Genomic DNA, 23436 nt, shown 5'->3' with positions numbered 1-23436 from the left:
CCTCTTGGAACTCCTGCTCCCTGATAAATGACCATCACATGCTATTAAAAATCTCTGCGCTCTCTGCTGTTATTCTTACAATTTAGACAGGATGATAACAGTCTCTCCAGGTAGCTTTGCTCTCCTGTCTGGAGAAACAAGTCCAGGTCTCCATACTCCAAAACAAACAATGTTTGGACTAAGGCAGTCTTGAAACACACTAGAGTAATTAGATTAATTAGGAAGTCAACAGCCTTTGAAAAGCTTGGAGTAGAAACCTTTGCCTCTGTCCCAAGGCAAAACCCACAATACACCTAGAAGCTTTGATGCATTTGAATCAGAATTTGTTAGTAACAATAGGGTATTTCTTTAGCATGCAAATTGAAACTGGGGTAGGTGTAAATATATAGACAACAGATTGTGCTGAAGATTTCCTAATTTAAATAGACAAAGGGTGAAAAATAAGCCAGAACTCAGATGAACAGAGATTCACTTAGAACGCAGGTCAGGAAGAGAGCTAGAAACAATCTCAGATGTTCTGGCCTCCAGTCTAGCTATTCTCTGAATCCTTATTTCTTCTTTAATATTTTACAGAGAAATAGTAATAGTAATGATGATAATAATAATTGTAATAATAACAATATTATTATTTTCTTACTCACTGGGAGGGAAAAACCCACAACCTCACATAATTTTTCATTCCATTTGCTTACATGACTGATATTTGCATAGCTAAAACCCTCTCCCTCATAAACACAATTTCACATGCCTAACTAAGAATTATTTTGTGATAAAATTGTCTAAACTTCCTCATCATTAACTTCTTTAAATTATACTGTCTGAAGATGTTTATGGATTTGCTAAGTAATCTACTGTGGAGCACAAACTGCAAACCAAAGTGAAATTGAGTTCCCAACTGACTGAGAAGGTAATTAATGATTTAACTGCACAACTGTTAGCAGATCTATAATGCAACTTAAAAGCTAATTGAGAACTGTACAGCCAAAGGAAAGAGGAAAGCATAGTGCAGCCACAGAACTCCTTTGAGTAGTATTTGGTCAGTCTGCTGTCAGGGAAATTGGAAAAATAGCTATCCCTACCTCATATAAAAATAAAGACACTATACAAAAATATGTGCTAGCTTTGGGGAATTGGCATTTTATGATCACCTCTTTAAGAGGGCAAGTTTCTAGCAGAGCACTGAATTCCACAACTTCCCCTTCTCCCTGGCCAGTAGCATTAACATGCTCCATTTCTCTCCCCGTTCATAATGCATCAAAACCCACTCCAGCAAATCAGCTACCCAGAAGAGCCAGGAAATGCTTTTCACTGCCATTTTATAGCCCAGTTATCTTAATTAGTCCCAGCTGACTGAGGAAGCCCAGAAATAAGGCAGTAGATTAGTAGATACCTGGAGGAACTTTTCCAGATTCTTGGCAGCTGCTACAGAATCTTTAAGAACCAACAGCTCTTTTGCCGCCTTATGTCTGGGCAAGTGTTAATCTTTGCACAGTATATGTGAGCATTTAGCATCCTACCACAGCCAAAAAAGTGAATAATTATTTAAGATGCACAAAGATTTGCTGCACTCTAGCAATCAGCAATCTGGAAGGAAGGCTGTAGACTACTAGATTTACCAGAGAAGGTGGACACCTAAATCTCACTGTCATAGCCCTCAAGCCTTATAACATATATAGAATTCACAGATCCCGAATTTTTAGAGTAATAATTATTAGTAAAGGTGTTGAGGACAACTGTGTAAAACTTGGTAGTGTTGAAGCCCTATGTATTTTTCAGTGTGAGGCATTCCTTTCAGCAACAAGTCAGGCTAGCACATATTTTCCACACCTATTTAGTAGTTTGGACACCAGTATACAAGGTATTTCAGAGGGACAGGTCAATGTTCCCCTTTGTCACGCAGTTATGTAGTTAAAGGGCCACCCAGATGTAATAGAGATCTGTGGTTACTCCAGTTCCCTCTCTGAAAGGATGTGAACTGCATCATCAGCTACTGCCAAGGCAGCTGCACTAACCTGTACCTCACAAGTTGTTCTAAAAGTCAATATTGAAAAGTGAGAATAAGTATGTACTAACATTTCCTCCAATAGAAAAAGGGTTTCAGCTCAAACGAATTCACTCTGGGTAGCTGTTCTACCCAGTCCCCCAGTGTCAACCACCGCAGCTCTCTCTAGCCATATTTCATAAGTCAGAGGGGATGCAAGTGTGTTAGTACCAGAAATGGACCACAGACCTTGAATGTTGCTGTCTCTACAGGTCACAATAAGGCACATTAAGGTCATGTCTCAGAGCATTCCCTCCTCAGCATCTACTCTTGTCTACTTTTGGTGTCTTCCCACTCCCTGTGTTGGCACTGACAAGAATGTCCCTTAGCAAAAGCAGCTCCCACAGATTTATAGATGACATTGGTTAGGGCTCTGTATTCTATTAAGCTAACAAGTCTCTAACGGTGAGGCCCATCAGCAACTATAGATGCACCTGCATATTTTATTTTTACTGTTAGCAGTAAGCTATCCTCTTCGCCATAGACTTAGCCTGGTTTGAAAAACCCATTATAGACTATGAAAGCATTACATGTGTCAACAGAGGGATAGGAGCAACAGACAAGTAAGATCCAAGGCCAGCCCTAGACCAGCTCTCTGTCAAAGATCTTGATACCTATTTGTTAGTGTGAAATAAATACAAAAGAGATCTCTGCCCAGAGAGGTTATGGACTCCCCATCACTGGAGATGTTCAGGACCAGGTTGGATGGGGCTCTGAGCAATGTGGTCTAGTGGAAGGTCTCCCTGTCCAAGACAGTGGGATTGGAATTAGGTAGTCTTTATGGTCCCTTCCAACCCAAACCATTCTATGATTCTATATCTTTGAGATATGAAGAATATGCAGCTTTCTCCAAATTCCTCTGAATTTGAAGTAAGAATCTTGGCTTAAGTTCTTCCAAATGAAAGCCAGTATGCTATAGGGAATTACAAGTCTCTATAACCACAAGATGGTCAAGAACTGCAACTGACCCTGTACCTTAGGTGTTTGTGTTACCCCTTAATCTCCTTTAACATCCCCAAATGCCCTTTAATTATTTCACTAAATAAATGGCAGAGTTCTGTATTTGATCTACATTTGATCCTAAATCATACACATTCAAGTGCTGTCTGTATATAGTTGTAAGGAGTGTCCAGTATGTACTTGTTTACTGGCTTCTTCCTCTTGTAAGAGATAAAGGACAGAACTGGTCTTTTGTAATTAGGAGCCATATTTAAAGGTTTTTTCTCTAATCCAGTGACACCTTCTGTGAAGTTGTAAGAGAAAGAACTGTCTGCTTGACCTATTTGGTTGAAATTCATCATAAATTCAAAAGATATTGGGTGTGAAGTTTTATTACAAAAAAACCCAACAAACGAACAAAACTATACGAATAGAGAACATGGCCTTTGAATATCTAAGATAAAGCACTAACTGGAAACTGAAACCCATGCTGGATCAAAATCTTGACCTTGCTGCAGTCCAAGCTGATTTTATTTCAGTCCTAACAGTGTTTCACCTTACATGGTCTATGAGCCAGCCTATGGAATTGTATATTAAAAAGACAGCTGTTTGTTTTGGTAATAAAGTAAAAAGAAGGTACTAGGAAATCCATCAGTGTTCTTCCCCTTCCTGATAAATATATAGTCCACATTCCCAGCCTCTGAAAAGGTTAGCTGTCTCCTAGAGGCAGGAGCAATGAAATCACAGCATGCAGCTTCCTGCCTTTCTGTTTCACCTAAAACTGTTTTATTTCGAGGAAAAGGATCCTACATTTTCTAAAACCAGCATTTCATTGCGTACTTGAGCCTCACAGTTATAAGGTAACCACAGCAGGTCTTTGATTAGACCCTAAAGTTTTCAAACACTGTACTTTTTGTTATGTGTACATACATATGCATGAGATTATCAAGACAAAGTCTTTCCATGCTCTAACTCTATGCATAAATAATAAAAAAATACTATTCATAAATTGTCCCATGCAGACAAATTTGAAGAATCAGACCAATAGTTGTTTTCTTTTCTCTTTGCTTCATTTTGTAAACCAGAATTACATAGCTAAACAGAATGCAGGGAGCATCTGTGAACAGACAGATTGGCTGAAGGTACAGGTTGTTAATCCCTAGAAATGATCTGTTATCACTGTTAAACCCCTCTCTTCAGAAAAAAAAACCCAAACAAACAAAAGGAAAATGAGAAAACATCTCCTGTGGTTATGTTTGTGTTAATTTTTGTTGTTTAACTGTCATCTTGCAATACAAATAATGCTTTCTACCTAGGTCATTCACAGGACATAAAAAAGGCTCTTCCTTTCCCCCTGCTCCCTTTTTATCTGTGTCCTGACCAGAGCTATTGAAATGTAACAGGTTTTTAAATAAAACTGTTTTAATTTTAATGTGGTTTGTTCAAAGCTTAAAAGTGCTGTTGCTGCTGCACAAGTGGAAGGAGAGCTAACGAAGATACAATCTAGTAAAAAAAATATTCCCTTTTGTACTTTCCCTGTTGGCAGTGTGGTTTTTAGATAAAAGAAGAAATCTTGCTTGCTCTGTTTGGAGCAAGGTGCTTGAAGAGAAGGAGGAATGTTCTTCAGATACTTGTCAAGAGAATAAGAAACACTTTCATCATCTGCAGAGGTCTGAGTCCCTCTAAACAGAAGAAGTGAGGGTCTGCAATAGCAATATACTATCAAGGCATGTTGCAGGTATCTTAGAGCTGTTAGCATGTATGTTACAATACCATTAGTAAATACCTGAGATGCCCATATAGTACAGTAGTTATGCAAAAGCTCCTGATGTATTGAGCTGTTCATTAACTGAATACTAACAAGTCTATTCTGAATTTAAGATTTCACTATTTACAACCCTCTCCTTAATGTGAAGTGTGAATAAATAGCATCTATAAAGTGACTGTGTATAATCAACAGAATTAAGATGATGTTCACAGTGAGTTGAGATCTCATGTATGAAATATTGAACTTATTGGATTTCTTACACATACTTTAGATCCCAATTCAGCAACGGAAATTGTCTTCCACATCATGACAAGTTCTGGCTCTTATTTGTAATATTTCATTCACCCAAATATCAGCACAGTGTTGTTGTAGTTACTTTAGGAAAGCTGTGTGTAGCACTTGGTCATGCTGGGTCAGAGAATGTTGTTAAACAATCAGAACCAAAACACTGACATAAGAATATCAACTTTCTCATGTACTGCTAATGCCTCAGCCCAGATGAAAAGCAGTTACAATGTCTGTTTCAATTAAATCAGATATGTACGTAACTACTTTGCTAAAGAGGAAGAAATACAGGCACGTGCCATGGAACTTTGCTGAATCCAGGCCTGATATAGAATTTCTCCTTTTTGGAAAGCATTGGGAACAATATGTTCTTATGATATTAATATAACCATCTGCCAGTTGCATAAAGGCTGGCAAATTATCTCATCATTTTCCATCCTACATTAAAAGTAAAAAAGGGAAAAAGAAACCCACCTCCAGTATTCCTGGGATGATGCAAAGCTGTGGAGGAAAAGCTTGATGGGTTCTAAGCAACTCTTACCTTGCTCTGAGCACAGATCTGCACTTCTAATTAAATAAACAAATAACCCCTGAATATCAAAAATTCAGGACAAACAAATCCATGCAGGCATTAACGGAGACAGTCACAACCACACCTTTGCTGTGATTGGCTGTATTCTTGGAAACTAGAGCAGAGATTCCTCTTGGCCTGAACAGTGACCTGCAGTTCACATTGTCCAAGGAGTGAGGTATTCCCACAGCTGTGATAGCTGCAGCAAAGCACACCTTATCCCTAGGCAGGTTTCCCCAGATCCCTGTACGAAGGCTTCTTTACCCCACTCAGCCCTCTGTGAGGGCACTATTAGCAGAGCTGTGCTGATAAATGGGTATGAGTTAAAAACAAGCTCTACTTTTGTAATCCTGGGAGTAAGCGTGTAAGAAGAGTCCATTGAAATCCACGTTCGGAACAATAGTAGCCCTCATGGCTTAGGAGGTCAGGTGGAACACCGCACTAGTAAGCTGGGTTTATAGTCAAACAGGTAATTTCATATGAACTGACTTAGATGCTCTGCACTTTGACCTTGGTCGGGAAAGCCAGTTTTCATCCTTTTGATGTTAGGTTTTCTTGGAGAGAACAATCCTATTCATCTCCTCCATTGCTGTGCCCCAGAGACAGAGAATGACTCTGTTGTGCTTGCATTTGAAGACAAATCTGAAATGGTACCCAAATTTTGTTCTGCATCAATAAACATGCAATGGCTGAAGCAATGTTATGAAATTTGATTCTCCAAAACTGAGTGAAGCTAGCAAGGAAAAGGTTGCTTCATATTATTCCCCATGTGGGTTTACTTATCATACTGCTTATACTACTTATTGAGCTAAATAATCTTGGAAAAGCAATACTGAAATATAAGAATAATGCATTTTAATTATATGCATGTATTCCATTAGTGAAAAAGATTTTACATAGGAACATTAGTTGGTATCAAACATAAACTCATCAGTTTCCAAGGTGAAAAAATCATAAATGTTAATCTTGACTGGCTGCCTGCAGAGTTCAAGCCAAAGACTATCATGCATTTGTAAGGCTGGACAAGCGTGAGAGGGTCCAGGGAAGGGCCACAAAGATGACCAAAGAACTGGGAAGCTGCCACATGAGGAGAGGCTGAGAGAACTGCATTTGTTCAGCCCTGTGAAAAATAAAAGTCTTAAAAAAGACAATATCACCATATTTCAGCCATATTAAAGGATGGCTAGAAAGAAGATGTAGACTACCTTTTTACAAGGAGTCTCATGAGAAAGATGAGGAGTAAAGGGTACAAGTTACTCCTGGGAGGATTCTGATCAGACATGAGAATTTTTCATAATGAGAACAGTCAGCCCTTGGAATAGTCTCCCTAGGGAAGTGGTAGATTCCCTAACATTGGACACTTTTAGGATTCAGCTGCACAGGGTCCTGGGTTGTCTTTTCTAGACCATAGTTTTGCCCAGAAAGGTTGGATCAAATGATCCTTGAGGTCCCCTTCCAATATGGTATTCCATGATTTGCAATTAGATTGACAGCTTTTGGCTGGGCTACATTTTAAAAAAGTAAATTCAAATACCATACCTAGTCTTGATGAAAAGATACACAAATAAAAATCTTCCAAATGTCATGCTGGGTCATTCCAGTGCTTAATTTTCCCAGTGTAAAAATAATGACTTAAAATTATTAATTTCAGTAGAGCTATAACAAATAATACCAGCTGTGCTTTTGGCTCTTGACTCAGGTTTGCTTTGCATTTGCCAGGAGCAGTTCTGTTTATTTGTACCAGCTTCACCATTGCTTTCATTACAAGGGCATGAATCCAGTTCAACAATTCTAGAGACAGGACCTCAATACAGAAGACTACTTAGAAAAACTAATAATAAACTTCTTTCATAAGACTTACACAAACCTGCAATAAAACAAGCAGTAACAATGTTTGTGGATACTTTTATTATCCTTTGTTTTATTTTCTTCCAGGACTTGTTTAAAATTTGAATCATAATCGTGCACATCATGGCTCAGAAAGGAACAATATCACGTTGATTGAGAACTGGCTAAAGGATCACAAACAGGAGGTAAGAATAAATAATAATGCATTAAGACGAGACACACTATTCAGCAGGAAGAGAGAGATGAGTGTTAGGCCTGCTTTTACTTAACAGCATTATTAATGGTCTTGAAGAAGAAACAAACAAGGCATTAATTAATGTCTGCAGACCCAACTGAATTGAGATGTTTTGCAAACACCATTGAGAAAGGGAAAATTATGCAATGGGAAAGAGACAAGTTAGAAAAATGAGCAGGGATCAGCAGAGGCTTCACTTTGACCAAATGCACGTAATGAGATGAAGGAAAACACATTTGAACACATATATTCAGTGGATGGAAATTCCCAGAAAGAAAATATCAACGTAGATAGACATGATAAGGTGAAATAGAAAGAAAAACATACTGTGACAAGACAATAAGAAACAAAACAAGACATTCTGAAAAAGGATGTGGCAGTAAGGCCCTGAGTCAGGAAAGCATCCAGCCTTAGCCACAGGTATCAGCAGAAGCAAAATTTGTGGCTTGGATCTACAGTTGTTCGGCTTTCATGAACAAGGGCTTTACATGGCAGACCAAAGTAACACACCCTAGACTGACTCTGGAATAATACTACTTTCAGATGCTGGAGATATATTGAGTAAGCAACCAGAAGGTTATCTGTGGGGAAATACAAAATGAGTCCCTAGCTGTCATTTTCAAAAGAGGTTAAATCATAGAGCTGTCAGTGCTTACTTTGAATCTCACACCAGTGAGCAACAGGTACAGCATATTCTTTTAGAGAAAGTATACCTTGATTGGGTTACCATTACAGTAATATTTCCTATTAGTATCTGATAGATGTATAGCCCCCATTCCAATCACACAGAAACTAATTCATCACCTCTTACTGCAAAGATGAAATAACTATAAAACATGGGAAGACGTAGAAATAGAAAAAAAAAAAACCAAGATCTTCCAACAATTAAAAGGTGTTAATTACAAAGTGCAAAAAATATTAGAAGCTCTAAGCAAGTAGGTAACTATTGTAATTTCAACTTTGCTGGTGAATTCCTCGTATGTTTTTATTAATCCTTACTGAGCAACTCACTGACTCAGGGATCCAGCTTAGTGCTATGGCCCCATGAGGTTAAACCTTACATATCTAAGTAAGAATGAATGTTTGCATATGAGCAGTGAGAAATCTGTGGAACACTGAGAGGCAATTTTTAAAAAACCCTTTAGCTACCACTAAAACTCAACCAATCATGCCTTTCCTGTAGGTCTTCACTCCCTTTTCTGTGTTCACTGCAGGCTCAACTTCTTTCTCTACGATAGATTGGCTGACGTAAATATTGATAGGTCCATTGCCATTTTGCACCACGTGAAACAGATTGTGTGCATAGTGAGGCAAAGCTGGTCTATGGCATGCTCTACTGATTTCTCTAGATTTTGATTTAAAAATTCTATCAGACAGGTACATTTATTAATGACCACACAACACAAACCAAATATTTACAGAAGGCAGGAAAAAAAACAAGAATGAGATTAGCTTAAAAAGTTTAACATCACTTAACAAAACATGAAGGATTTAATGTTCTATCATTACATGTGAACAACTTTACTTTCATAAATCTCAGTTGGCAACTAGTTTAGCAACAAAAATCCTATTGTGACTGACCATAAATGTGATGTTAAGAGAAGCACCTGAATACAGAAAGTAAATATGCATTGGATACCTCTGTTTAGTAGCAGCTAGTAACTTCAAGTGGCATGAAAATCATTGGGGTAGATTGAATTACACTCTTTCTGAGCACTCCTGTTGAAATCTGGAATAACTTAATGAAATTCACAGCAAATCCTCTGTATTTAGTCTGACACAAGTATGGAATTTGTAAAACTCTGCTGTAAATGGCTGAAGTTTTCCAGTTTCTCAACTGAGCATAGAAGAAAACTGTATTTATTTAAATGCAAGTCATGATAGATTTACAACTGGAGAAAATGAAAATTAGCTTTGAAAGCAATGCAAAACAGAAAAAAAAATCCAGATGTAGAGTAAAAACAAGAGTACAGTTTTACCCTTATTGTGTTTTACCCTCCTTGCCAGGAAATAATGACTTGCCTGAGATCTTGTGATCTTGTGCTAAACTGTTCTTGTCCTAGTTTGATGCTTCTCCACCGAGAAGAAAAAAGGAAAATTAATATAACACTAGCACTGACTGCAAAGGAGAAGTTGCAACTGGTAGCATTTTGCAGAAGTCTATTCTGTCAAATACATCCACCTTTGAGGATCTGAAATCTATTGAGGGATATCAAACACAGCTAAGCTGAACATTCTTGGGGAGCAGGAGAATATTTTGAGAAATATTTACTCTAGTACTGTATTTCTTCATTGGTTTCACTTTTAACCATCACAGAGTGACGGCCTACAGGAAAGGCATGATTGGTTGAGTTTTAGTGTTAGCTAAAGGGTTCATTAAGGGTTCATTTTATCTGAGCAAATACTTCTTTTTTTTAAAGTCATATGAAAATGGTTTTACCCATAGAGGAAAGCTGAATGATGGAATTACTGGATTTTTTTCCTGGTGTTGTGGCATGTGGCAATTTTATTTGTTTAATGTCTGACAGAGCACTCCATATCATTGCCCAGCAAAACATTTAAGTACACATTAATTTAAGCCACAGAAATAGGATCTTCTGAATTGTTATGCAGAAAAATATGTCTCTAAAGGATATTACATATAGATTAAAATTTTGGAAAAGAATGCCTGAAGAACATCTTTTTACAGGGGAGTTCAAGTGCAGCTTTCTCAATAAAATAAGGGAATTGAGGATGGCTCACGGTTTTTTTCGTAGTGAAGGGAACTAAAACCTGCAAGCCCTTGGTCACCTCTCTCCCCTCAAGATGTTAGAAAACACCTTCATTATCTTTGGCAGCCATAGGATCAGATACATTTGGATAACACATTTTTTGATGACTTTTGCTCTGAACAATACCAGGTTAAAAGTCTCCCAGGACCTCAAGTAGTTTGCTGGGTTATTATGGTAGACACAAGACAATTTCTTTGGTGGGTTGTCCCTATGCAAGAGGTCAGTTCACCCCATTAGACTCAAATCTAACCATTTCCCTGAGAAAGGAGATCAGATTTTCATTTAAAACACTGCCAGCTGGAGGAGGGTCTCCACGTAAGGTCTAGTGGCTGAGACTCAAATCCCTAGGTTCGTAACAAGATACCTTAATCATTCTGCTTCCAACTTTTTGTCTGCCTGGGGCTTTAGAAGAAAAGAGTAAATATAGCATTTTAAGAAGATCATAAAATGCACCAAGGTGTGTAGCTGTTCCAAGATAATTACATACTCAAGGGGTATAATGAGGGCCTTGTTCCTTAAAGATATAAGAAACGTGGGTACTTCAACTGAATAAAATCCCTGCAGAATATAATTCTATGCTGAACATGGTATAATGTACTTTTAAGTGGACAAAACCAGAAGAGCTAAGTGGTTCTGAGCTAAGTATTGTCCCATCACATACAGATTGGGCTCTTAATTAGTCAGTTAAATTACCTTCTCTTTCCTTTTCATTTTCTTCTGTTAGATGTTGTTTCATCTGCAAACACAGTATTCATTTTGCTAAGGTTGATCACAACCACAGAAAACTACAGGAACTCACAGCAGTCTAATGTAACCTCCTAATTATCTGAGCACATTAACAAAAAGAATAAAATGTTACTTTACATTCAACATCACGAAAATAAAAAAAAAAGAAAAGTAGAAAGCAAAGATAAATAGATAAACAGACATTGTCTGTAATGTCAGAGCCATATATCCACAGTAATAAAACTAGAAACATCGATAATCATCTCAAATATTAGATACCATAATTATTCTCTCCAGGTGGGACATCCTTTCTGACAGTTCTTTTAATACTCTTCTTGATTATACAACAGTCAAATTCTGTACTCACACGTGTTAGTACAATACACAAAATGGCACCAAGCAGTAAAACCATTCCAATCACTGCTGCCGCCACCAGCTGTCTTCTATCATCTATTCCCTCATTTTGTAAAGGCTTTTGAAAAAAGGCCTCTGAGATCTTCACAGTAGTCTGGGGATTAAAATATTAAATTAGTTTGGATAGTTTATTTATCCCTTTGAGCACTTTGATGTTTAGGTTTTTAGTCTCATATTGTTCATGTTTGGCAAGTTTTTTGACAAAAAGAATCCTATTAAAAGCATATACTTTTTATTCTATATTTTACTAGCACAAATGAATGCACAATTCCAATTTAACATGCTGCATCAGATTCCCAAGATCCAGAGTAATGTATTATACAAGATACACATATAAAACTAATTTTAAATACTGTTACCAATAGTACTAACTTTTATGATTGTGTAAATGACATGTTAAGGTAAAAATCCAAAACTTTGTGTCATCAGATCTTGCATAAAAAATGGATACTCTCTGATCCCAGGACTTAAAGTATATAAATTAGAAAGAACTTCTTGGAGCCTTTGGTGGGACCTGTCTCAACTAATTTCATGTTCCCTCCAGACCTTTATACCACTTTGTGTACTGAGACAATGGAGTCAACACATCTAACACATCTGTTTTGGTAATACTTGTCTAGTTTGTGTCCTCTCCACTGACGTATAGAAGAAGGACTGCAGATGGCCACCTATAACAAAATGTCTAGCTGGTATGAAACTAGAAGTGACTTGTGATCAAATTCATATGTCATCATTTGATAAACACCATCAGCTCCTTGGTCTTTCCAACCATTAAGCTTCAATAAAAATGCTCAACTGTGCAACTGCAAGCATTCTCCCATACTTAGAGACCAAACTGAGCTCACAGTGCCAGCATACACTCCAAACTGAATGGACAAAAAAACAATATTCCCAAATTGTCCTAGGCTGTGGCTTTTTTTTTTTTTTAATAATTTAACACAAATCAGTATCTTTTCTAGCAGGACTCCTGGAACAAGCTTCTAAGCTTAGCTGTGTCAATAACACGACCTGAGATGATGAAGTTCTCAAGTGTAATAAAGTAAGGAAACTATTTTTCTTTGTTCAAAGATGTAAAAATAAGATTAGCTTTTGTATTTTTTTATCTCATTCTATATCTGATTCTATATTTATTTCTGTACCACGTTACATATAAGATACACTTTATCAGAAGATAAAATAAGACCCCTTAATATCTAGACATGATTTCCCGTCAGTCTGGAGAAACAGAGGATAACATCTGATGTGTTTTATTGCCTGAGATGGGGCAAATACTAATTTGACTCATAAGGAAGTAATAATATGTACTATAAAATTTTAGTGCATAACTGGCACATTTGGACATATGGAATGGTAAGATTTCAAAATTTAATTTTGTCTCTCTCTTTTCCAGGAATGCTCTCCAGCCCACTAAATCATCAATAAATATTCTTGAAGTATACATATCTGAAGCATTCAGGGAACACTCAAAAGCTTGGCTTGGCTCTCTTTTCATCTCTACTGTTTCCCTTTCTGAAAAGGGAGGATTTGTTCCATTCTCAGTAGAATAAATTCATGAACTACAGTGGATCACATTGTTTTATTAAATAGGTGTAGAAAAATCCCCAATAACCATGCACATATATTCCTTTTCTTAGAAGAAAAGGTCTGTACAACTCTCACAACAGAGGAACAGATGCTGAGGTATCTCCAATTAAGTTGCTCTAATACCTGCTGGGAAAGGAGCCTTCAAACTATTTCTGATCAGTGTTAAGAAAAAAATTTGCATTCCAGGAAAAAAAAAATTCATTGATGTAAAAAATAAGAGATTTCCTATATACTTGCTGAATAAACATGACATATTTATGCAGTAATAAATTTAATTGTGTCTCTTTCCTCCTGCTCCAAGGAAGTCGAAATTGTAATATCTCATAATATTATTAATATTGTTCTTACTGTTCTAATCACAGAAGGTTCATCTACTACAATATTGCATTTGTTTCTACAGATAATTGCCTTCCTTCAGAGTGTGGTCTGAATAATAAGATGGAGTAATTAAAATAAACTGGCATAATTTCAGAGTATATTGCCACTGTACAAAAGTAACCAACAGGCACATATTGGGGAAGTAAACTTCAGTATGACTTATTCACTCACAGATGGCAAAGGCATTTTATGGTATCATAGTTTAATTCCTGGCATAGTGGAGAATTCTGCAGAAATTTGCCTGGATGTGTAGAGTTTGAAGAATACGAATGAGGAATGTGAGTTGTTAAGTATATGGCTGTATGGATGCTTTCAGCCAGTTCCCTCCTCAAAAAAAAGAGTCATCTCGACATTAACCTGGCAAAAAACTGTGCAGCCATTTGAAAGGCATTTTCTTTAGCTACATGTGCCCTTAGACAGTGTTCTTAGACAGAGTTACAGCTTCATGAAGAACTAATACAGATCCATGATTCCTCAACCCATTTTGGCATAAATCTAGCATATGCGATAGGCTTGAAACTTGTGTTTTCTCATACTTAAGAGAAGAATCAGGGTGAAATTCTTTCTATTTAATTTTACCTTCTAAAAATCAAGTATCTAGTTACCAGGCTCTCTGTGACCCATGGAGCATGGATTATACAAAGAACATGATACAAGACTAACCTAAACCAAAGCATCAGATGAATGCATGAATCATCTTCAAAAGGTGGCAATATCTTCCCATTGTCTATGGGGAAGAACTTAGAGAAATAGCAGAAGTCTGGACTTCAGATTTTTACAGAGTTAATGCTAAGAAAAACAAGTTTCTTCATCTACATTTATGGACCTCCAGTTAGCATCCTCTCTCCGTGTCCACTCATTCCCATTGATGCTGGGCATCTTTTGTAGAAAGGCTGTACTCTGAACCAGATGCTAACTAGAGGTCCACAAAGTTCTTTGACATTTTCCCTTTTGTCTATAAAATTTTATTATTTCCTACATCTTCTCCAGTTTTGCAACAACCTACTAAAAATATGACCAGAAGTAGACATTTTAAATTTCTCATTCTTTTAGTACAGTATATAAACTTTAAAATAACCTCCTTATAACTGCTTCTTCCCAGCTTGTAAGCATAAAGAACATATTGTCTCAGCATTGTGTCAGACGCAGAAAGACAGTTTCTTGCTTACAGATTTTTTTGTCAGGTATCTTTCCACACTATAGAATGGCTTCTGGCTATGGAATCAAGGTGTGAAGATCTGAATTTTTTAAAATGTACTTTATCTAGTCCACCTTTGCCTTCACTTCTACCACCCTTCGCCTCAGCTCTCAGTTTTAGCAGCAATAATATTATATGCAACTTACTGACAAAATTACTGACTAACGTCAGGCCCACTGCTACTTCCAGCAGTGAACAATTCAATTAGCCAATTTACAATCTATTCAACATGTGCCCCTTGAACATTATGTAGTTTTATTTTTTTCAAGGATATTTTTCAGTATCTAATCAAATGCTTCAGCAAATTTAAAGAGTAGTTCATTTTTTCTATTATTCCTCAAACTTCTAAAGTCATCAGATAAAAGAAATTGTTTGATATTAATTTTCCATAAAATAATTTTACTTTGATTACATTCCTTGGCCTTAATTATTTTTAGTGGAATATTGTATCAAGTTTCCTTTATTTTACTTTACATAGAATTGCTGGTAAACTAATGGTCCACAGTTACTCACATCAGTTACATTCCCTTCCAGGACTTTGGCTTTTCTCCAGGGATCAAAGTTAATGGCTAGACAAAGATATTCTCAAAAAAACCTTCTGGGATTCCTAAGGGAATTCATATGAGCTTGCTCTTTGAAAATATATTTTCCTTGTTGAGAAAGTTTGCTTTATTTTAAAGTTCTTAATTGCTTGTTGACTCAGAGTTGTTTTATTATTTTCACCTGCTGAAAGCATATCCTCCTTCTTCCCAGATAATAATCACAAACATTTATTGAACACTTTTCCTTTTAATGTATAATAATAACTACTTTATTAACTACAAATGTAATAGTCTTATTCAAGGTTTAATATTTTTACCCCAATATGCTAAAAAAAATCCCCTTTTTTGTGTCTAGTTTTCTTGGTATCTTTATCTTCCCTTATTAATGTCTTTAATTGCTCTACCAGTTCAAGTAGACAATATCCTCTTCCTTACCCTCTCTGGAAAAAAGTGTTTTGTTACACGGTTAGCCAAGGCTCCTTTCTGAGGTTATCTGTCACTGAAACTCCCCTCATTGTTCATCTTCATAATATTTGATTTGGGATACAAAAATAACACGAAGTTAAAAGTATCCCCCAGGTAATGTTTCCATTTAAAATTATCACATTTTTACAGTATTTACAGGAGAAAAATCAGCTACTGTCCTAATCAGCAGTGAAGAGGACATTAGAATTATGTGGATGCTGCTTCAGGTGTCAGTATGGAGACCACTGGACACAAGTTGGGACTTACAAGACAGGCAGATGGGAAAAACTCCCTTAGCTTTGCCAGCTCCTTACTAAAAAAAATATGCCTGATTTAACACAGGATGAAAACCTGAACACACTAACTAATTTAAGATAATTTTTAATTAGTATCAAGTTTTCTTCCTGAATATGACATATGTCAAATTTTCATTCCCTATCATCTTGCTTTTAGATTTCCGAGCTGTAAAGTTCACAGTCGATCTGTAAGTTTTCATGAGTTTCTTGCTCAGATGGTTTTTCTAATCTTTCTGTCTTCTTTTCTGGTGTCATATTGGGCAAGAGTTGTACCTTATAGTTCCAAGAAATCTTCACTTGTCTGCAGAAGCCAAACTATTTGTTGCTTTAGTTGTTTTGTCAGATATTTTAGAACAGTTTTTATGTATAATCTCATAAATCTCTGTGTAATTTAAATGAATTTATTTCTCTCTGCCTGGAATGGATTTCTCCTTCAAGATGCTCCTACAGCTGCTCATAATCCACCTTTCATATTCCAAACATTACTTTAATCTCTTTTTATTGACTGCATATATTCTTCATATTTGTTTTGAGATGCATAAAAAAAGCTTTCATATGATCTTTTAATTCCTTTTAGTATTGGTCTTTAACATGGCATTCATAGGTGAAAAATTGCCACGGAGGATTCTTTGTTATTGGTCACTCATAGGAATTTTGAAACCTACAGCTGAAGCCAACAGCAAGAGCACAATCCAATACTGTTTCTCTGTGTTACTTTGTTCATCATTGTTGAAAGTTGGGATCACTGCTCCCAGAAAGCTTCCAAAAATTTTTCATTAGTGATGACCAATTCTACTTTCTGCCAGCCACTTGAGCTATATTATCAATCTCTTTATGATTTTCTCTTACAATTTTGTCTTCAGACATAGCAGATATGATTCTTGTGTAGCTCATGAATTATGCTGTTTTCATTATTTTTTAAGATAATTTCTTCTGATCTATTTGCTCTCTGACGTTGGAACCCTAATCTATTCATCTAAATCTGGAACAAACTCTGTGACTGCAGGTTGTGAATTGCCATTTCTATCATGTGGACATCTGTAAAATGCTTGTGATAATTCAGATTTGCCTGAATCCATAAACAGTGAAAACCAAAAACAACCCAAAGAGCAATAGTTTATTGTGAGTTCACATCAAGTCCTTTTGGAAAATTATAAGTTACAATGCAGAGATACTCTCAAAAGAGAAAGACAAAAAAACTTGCTTCTTTATAACTTTCATGTTAGGTACAGCTGAAATAAAATATTTGTGAGCTTAGAGAACTCTATATGTTCAGGTAGAAAACTTGAAAGGAAAATAAAAGTTTCTAAAATAACTTGCACCTTTCAAAAATCTAAACTACTAACCGGCTCATTGTTATTGCTAATGCCCCAACATGCCTTTTCTGTTTCACAAACAATTGACTCTGTCCACTAAAGTCAGACTTTGTTTTAATCTGAGGGCAGTTAGAAATATGGAATTATTTGATAATTAATAATTGTGCCTGCTAATGAATTGAAAAGAAAGATAAATCTTAAGTCTGTATTTTGTTCCTCCAACTTTGCAATGCAGTTGAATGATGTAAGCAATAGTGTAACACTGAATTAATCCCTATAGAGTGAGCCAAAAAGACAGTTTCTGAGGGGTTTTTATTCTTGTTAAAATTATTATATAACTTGATTTTAAATAAATATAAACAAATTTGAAATTGCTTATTCAGGATATAGGCATATATATACTGCAAGATCTGCAGATGCTCAGTGGAATTTCTCAGGATCAGTCCAATGGTTTGCTGTTCTGGTTTAACCCACATTTCCAGGGTTGAATAAATCCTGACTTCATATTCAAGAATTCAGAAGCCTATGTCTGTCTACTTGCTGCAAGATGGACTCTTGGAGTAAGTTCTGCATTCTTGGGTTTCAAGCAGATGCTCAGGAAACTTGCCTTTCCAAGACACTGGAAAGGCCAGGATGACTCAACAAATTCTTATGTTTTTACTTTTGCTAGAATACATCTCATTAACTGCTCTGGTGGATGACATTAATAACTTGCATTTAAGCTTCAATTTAGCTTCTCTTCAGTCTTAAGGAAAAAATATTTAGTTTAAAAATAAAATTGCTCATAAATTTGTATGTAATGCACGAAATACACAGATGAGAATTACTCAAAAATAGCATGAAAGTCTGTGAGAAATGTCAGCAGAAACAATTTTTTAAACCATTTTTAATCTTTCTGCAGAATTTTTTAGTTTCTGCACACCCACACAAAATAAGCAACCAAAATATATAATATGCATGTGAGGATAATTCATTGAATTAAGTCAGGAAATACAAAGCAGAACCAAACTCTTCTGTGGAGAATTAACTATATAAAAATGGATTTTTAAATTAGAAAGAAAAGTTCAGTCCAGAAATCCCACTAGTTCTAACTCAGGGGATCTTCATCATCCTTTGCTTTTGAAATACCCACTATGAAATAGGTTCTCAGCAGTGTTGAATTCAGAGAAAAGAAAGATGCCTGTGAGTCACTTCTCCATTCCCATGAAGAAGTCTTTATAAAGTGAAATGTTGACAGCTTTTGTGGTAGAGGTTCTCAGAGGAACCACTCAGTTGTAGAGGGAACCAGCTGAATTACAGAGTGTGCTGGCTCCACTTCATTTTCGACAACAAGTAACAGAAAGCCCCAATGCAGGTGCAGTAATTCTGGCTCATTCCTTTGTTATCATTTTTGAAAAAGCTTTAAATACCCCTGAGTGATTGGACAGAATTACAGCCACACTTCTTCTTTGGCTGACAAAGCCAAGTTTCCTTGTGCTGCCAAGAGATCTATCACTGCAGTGAGTATCTTATCTCAGGGATGGCAGTATTCAAAGCTAAACTAATTCATGGGATTTCATCTGAAACTCAAGTCTTCTGACCCAAGACTGTGAAGGTACCAAAGAAGAATTCTGTATTTCAACCGTTGCAAGATTCACAGCTTTCACTGTGACTTTTGAAAGCCTTGCATGTATTTTTTATTTTAGCTGAAGCGAGGGTGGTATTCAAGTTCAGAATATTATCTAGTGGACCTGACAATGTCCTCACTGGCCATCCTCTGCCTCCAGAGTGTGTAAATATGACTAAAGCTCAGTAGTGAAGTGTCAAACACTTCCTTCCTGCAGAACTTGGGACAAGGTGGTCTAAGAGCAGAGACTTGAAGATTAACCTTGTGGATGGTGAGTGAAGCCAGTCTTGGAAGTAAGTCTAGCTTCAGTCTTACATAGCACTAAGGATAGAGTCAGTGGTAGAGTACTGGAAGGCTTCTGCATCTCAACACAGCTGATTGTAGAGAACCAGATGTGATCTAAATGGGGTAGAGTGGGAAAACGCTGGCATGTTTTGTAAACTGTCTCTGAATTACTCTAAGAGAAGGACAGGAAATGGGAACATTTTATGCATGATCCCCTACTCAGGGCTGTGTCTGAGGTTGCAATCTAGTTCTTAGAGCAGCAGCTAAAAATATAGTGATGACTCCTGCCAGGATAATTACGTAGCTCCAGTGTCACATCTTTCAACAAGCAAAGTAATACAGCGGAACTGGGAACCTTAATGTGCAATATCTTGTCATTGCTTCTTCAATGGGAAGATAAGGGGGATAAAAATGAGGGGGAAATTCTATTTCAGACATACAGTGTAGGCTACCAGGTCCTTCAGGGAATCCTAAAAACAATTTTCTTTTGCCTGCAAAGCTCAGGGGTCTGGTTAGCCCTCAATGACATTTTTATTTTCATGGTGGGAAAATAAAATGTCCCCAGCAGCGTAAACTTACACTCTTAATAAGTAACAGGCTTTTTAAAGCACAATGTTATATGATGACATTTTATGCAGAGACGTAACTCATAAACTCAGAGAGCAAAGGATAAAGAAAATGACAAGCTAGATACAGCACACATTAATATATGGCAGCCATAAAAATCACAAAGGATGGATTGGCCCCTCATACACAGGGGTAAACATGGAAAAAATCTGTTACTACCAATAAGCGTATGCCAGCTTGGTGCTCGTGGGAAATGAAATCTGAATCAAGCACCAATAGCTCAAAACTTACTTGTCCATAAACACTATCATTTCATACAAAGGCAAGGAACTATCAACATCTGAGCAGCTGTAAACATATGTTATTCAGCTGCTATGATCAATGTAGTTATTAGCAACTTAAGCAGTTGCTTTGAGAGCAGTTCTTGCTCTCAATGTAACATCATTTCTCCCTGCTACGTATCCATCAGGTGGAGATCTAAAGGAGAGCTGGGTGAAGGCAGATAGCAAGCATTCAAAGAAATCAAAATGGAAAAGTCCCTGTAAACTTTTTAAACAAAAAAACTACTAGATTGCAATCCATCACTTCAAACTAATACAACTATATGTTTAAATCAGTGTGAGTATGTGTAATGAAGACCTCATTTGTGAGGTGAATAGACTCTTGCCTTTGTATTGCTTTGAATTTTAAGATTCTAGTTCAATTTGGGCACTGGGTATTTTCACATAGCTAAAACCCTAATGCAGATATAGGGATGTGTGTATTTATATTTATAATGTGTATCATATACATATGTATATTTCAAATAAAATGTATCTCTAAGTAAACTCATTTAATTTCTAATCTATCTCTGGAGGTCATCTCAACACACTCCATCCTGCTCAAAGCAGGGCCAGCTTCACACTGCCTACCTAATGTATTTAGTGGATCAATGATCTCTCTCTCTCTAAATATACAATTTCAAATATGTGTATGTATGTAATACAAATACAATGTATTGCCTTTAAAGGACAGGTCTGACCTGGTCTTGAAAATGCAGCACTGAGGCAGAGGAACAAAATGCATAACAGGTCTTTGGAAAGGCTCCGGAGGAAGAGCTCTATGTCAACACAGCAGAGGTGGGACACTGCTTCCATTCATAGGTGAGAAATAGAAGGATACTGTCCTGTTGCAATGTCCCATTATCTCTTTCTTAATGTTTTCATAATTACAATAAAATATATAACTTGGAGGAGGTGCTGATTATTCTTTAAAAATTGGATGAATACAGAAATCAGTTCATAAACTTAGAAGACTAGAAATGGAGAAAGCAAAGCAAAACCATAATTGAAAAGTTACCTTTGCACCAGAATACTTTTTCTGATTCACAGTTCCTCACCTTGTTCAAGCTCCTTCTCCTCATTTGGTTTCCTCCTTTCTTTGCATTTTCAGCAGTACCTTTCTAAAGGCTTTTGCAGAGGGATGTATTTTATTTCTTTTTATGTACAGTCATAATTCCAAGGACATTTTTTTCATGAAAGCATTTCACACCCATCCTGTGCTTCCTCCTCTCCGATTTTATGCACATTTATTCTCACCTCTGCACCACCCATTCTTTATGCTGATATATACATATTAAATAGATGTTTTTGAAGGCTGGCGGGGAACCAGTCTCAAACACTTATCTATGTTAAAAATACTCTTGTCACTTCTTTTTTTCAGGGTTTAGTTTTATCTTGGGTCAATTCCATGATTAACTTCTCTGCCCGATCCCATACAAAGTTGTTATGGCACAACTAACAAAGATATGTGGTAATAGGAACACAGAGTAGCTGAGGACAGAAATCACTACCGTTAGCTCTACTTTCTAGGGACATTTCTGTAAGCCCATTCCTGGGAGACGGCCCCTTCCTTTCCCTGTTTCTGAAGATTGGTTTTGATTCAGAACAGAATGATTAGGGCTAAGACCTGTAACTCACTGAGATGAGAAGTTCAAGGTCAGGCTCAAATTTGACTTTTAAAGTTTATGACGTATCAGGAATTGAGGATGAGAATGTGGTTGAAAAAGAAGTAAATCAATTGACAGAGTAGTAGAGGAAACCCACTTATCATCCATGGACGGCAGGTGATCCACAGAGCAGGCAGAGCAGGAACGCTTACCCTGGAGGATTTATGGTGACTGCTTGACTTTGGCCTGGAGAGGGTAGAACAAGCTTAGGCATCAGAGAAAGGGGGGTTTTTTTATGGCATTATTTGTTCTTTTTGTCCAAGGACATAAAAGAAAAGATTGCCAGATAATCAGAAGAGGTTTTTGACAGGCAGAAAGACAGATGATGGTTTGAGAGGCCTAACACAGATATTCATTGAAACAAACTTAAAATAATCCATGATAGAAAGATAGTCTACATGAACCCAGACATCCTGGAATGTCCACACATTCTCACTGTATACATGTCAACTTTTGATTAGTTTCACATACATTTTAACACACATGCTCAAACTGTGTTTTAAATATTGTGTTTTCTTTGAGAGGTAAAATGAAAGATACTCTCAATTTCCTTATTAAGTCACTGTAAATTCCTCTGCACTAAATGATAATGCATGCAGTGTTTACAATACCAGAATGCTCAAAGTGCATGTAAGGAAAGAGATGGGAAAATATACACTGAGTGTTTTGCAAAATGACTCATAAATAAATTATGCTGATTGAATCATTGTGAGTGGAATGTTTAATCCTTCCATTTATTTTCATTTGTGAAAAATTATTGAGCAAACCATGGGTGATAATATCAGGGTTTGAGTCTAGGGATGCTAAGATTTTCTCACCTCATTCAAACTGTTAAAAAGGTAATTATTTGTTGCAGGTTTTCCTGGATTAATTGCCTTTTTTACAACTACAGGAATCATATATTTCTCATGCTCATGTGACAGTGGTGCAAATGCAAAGATTGTAAGGGAATTATTTCTGCTGTGTTGCTGTAAGTAAGATCTCACTTCATCTCAGATCTTGCTCAAGCTATTTTCGACAAAAACAAAGGAATACACTAGAAGCATATTGGCTTATTTTCATCCTTTTAATAACAACAAATGTATTCTGCTGTGTTACCTAACCACAACACAGCAATAAAAACTGGTTTATTTATATCAAATCATAAAACATGCCTTCCATTCTTTTTTGGATGTAGCTGCTGCAATTCTGTGTACTGAACTTACACTCCTTTGGCTGAAAAATCCTCTGAAGTCCTGTAAGTTACAGATGTATGGTATTGTAGCTACCTTATTTAATTTCAATGTTGAATTAGGTGGATAATCCAAAGGGCCACGTTTATAGCCCTAGCTAGACTTTATATATGTATGACCTGGCATGCAGAGGTTTGACTGGCCTACGCAGAAGATAAAACACCAATAAGCAGTATGCACATGATAAATATAACATGTGTTCCTGTACATGTTACATATCACAAGAGGATAATAGGAATCTCTGTTTGCAGCAAGCTAAATAAATTTGTTTAACAGTGAATCCAAACTTTTGAAACTTATTTTATTTCTGAATTGCAAGCAAAATATTATACAGCCCTTGCCCCACTGGATTTAAATTAGCAGAACCATTACAATGCTCAGC

Source organism: Manacus vitellinus, unplaced genomic scaffold, assembly GCF_001715985.3.
Source record: "Manacus vitellinus isolate BGI_N305 unplaced genomic scaffold, ASM171598v3 scaffold_22_pilon, whole genome shotgun sequence".
NCBI lineage: Eukaryota > Metazoa > Chordata > Aves > Passeriformes > Pipridae > Manacus > Manacus vitellinus.
Note: the sequence above shows the minus strand (reverse complement) of the source record.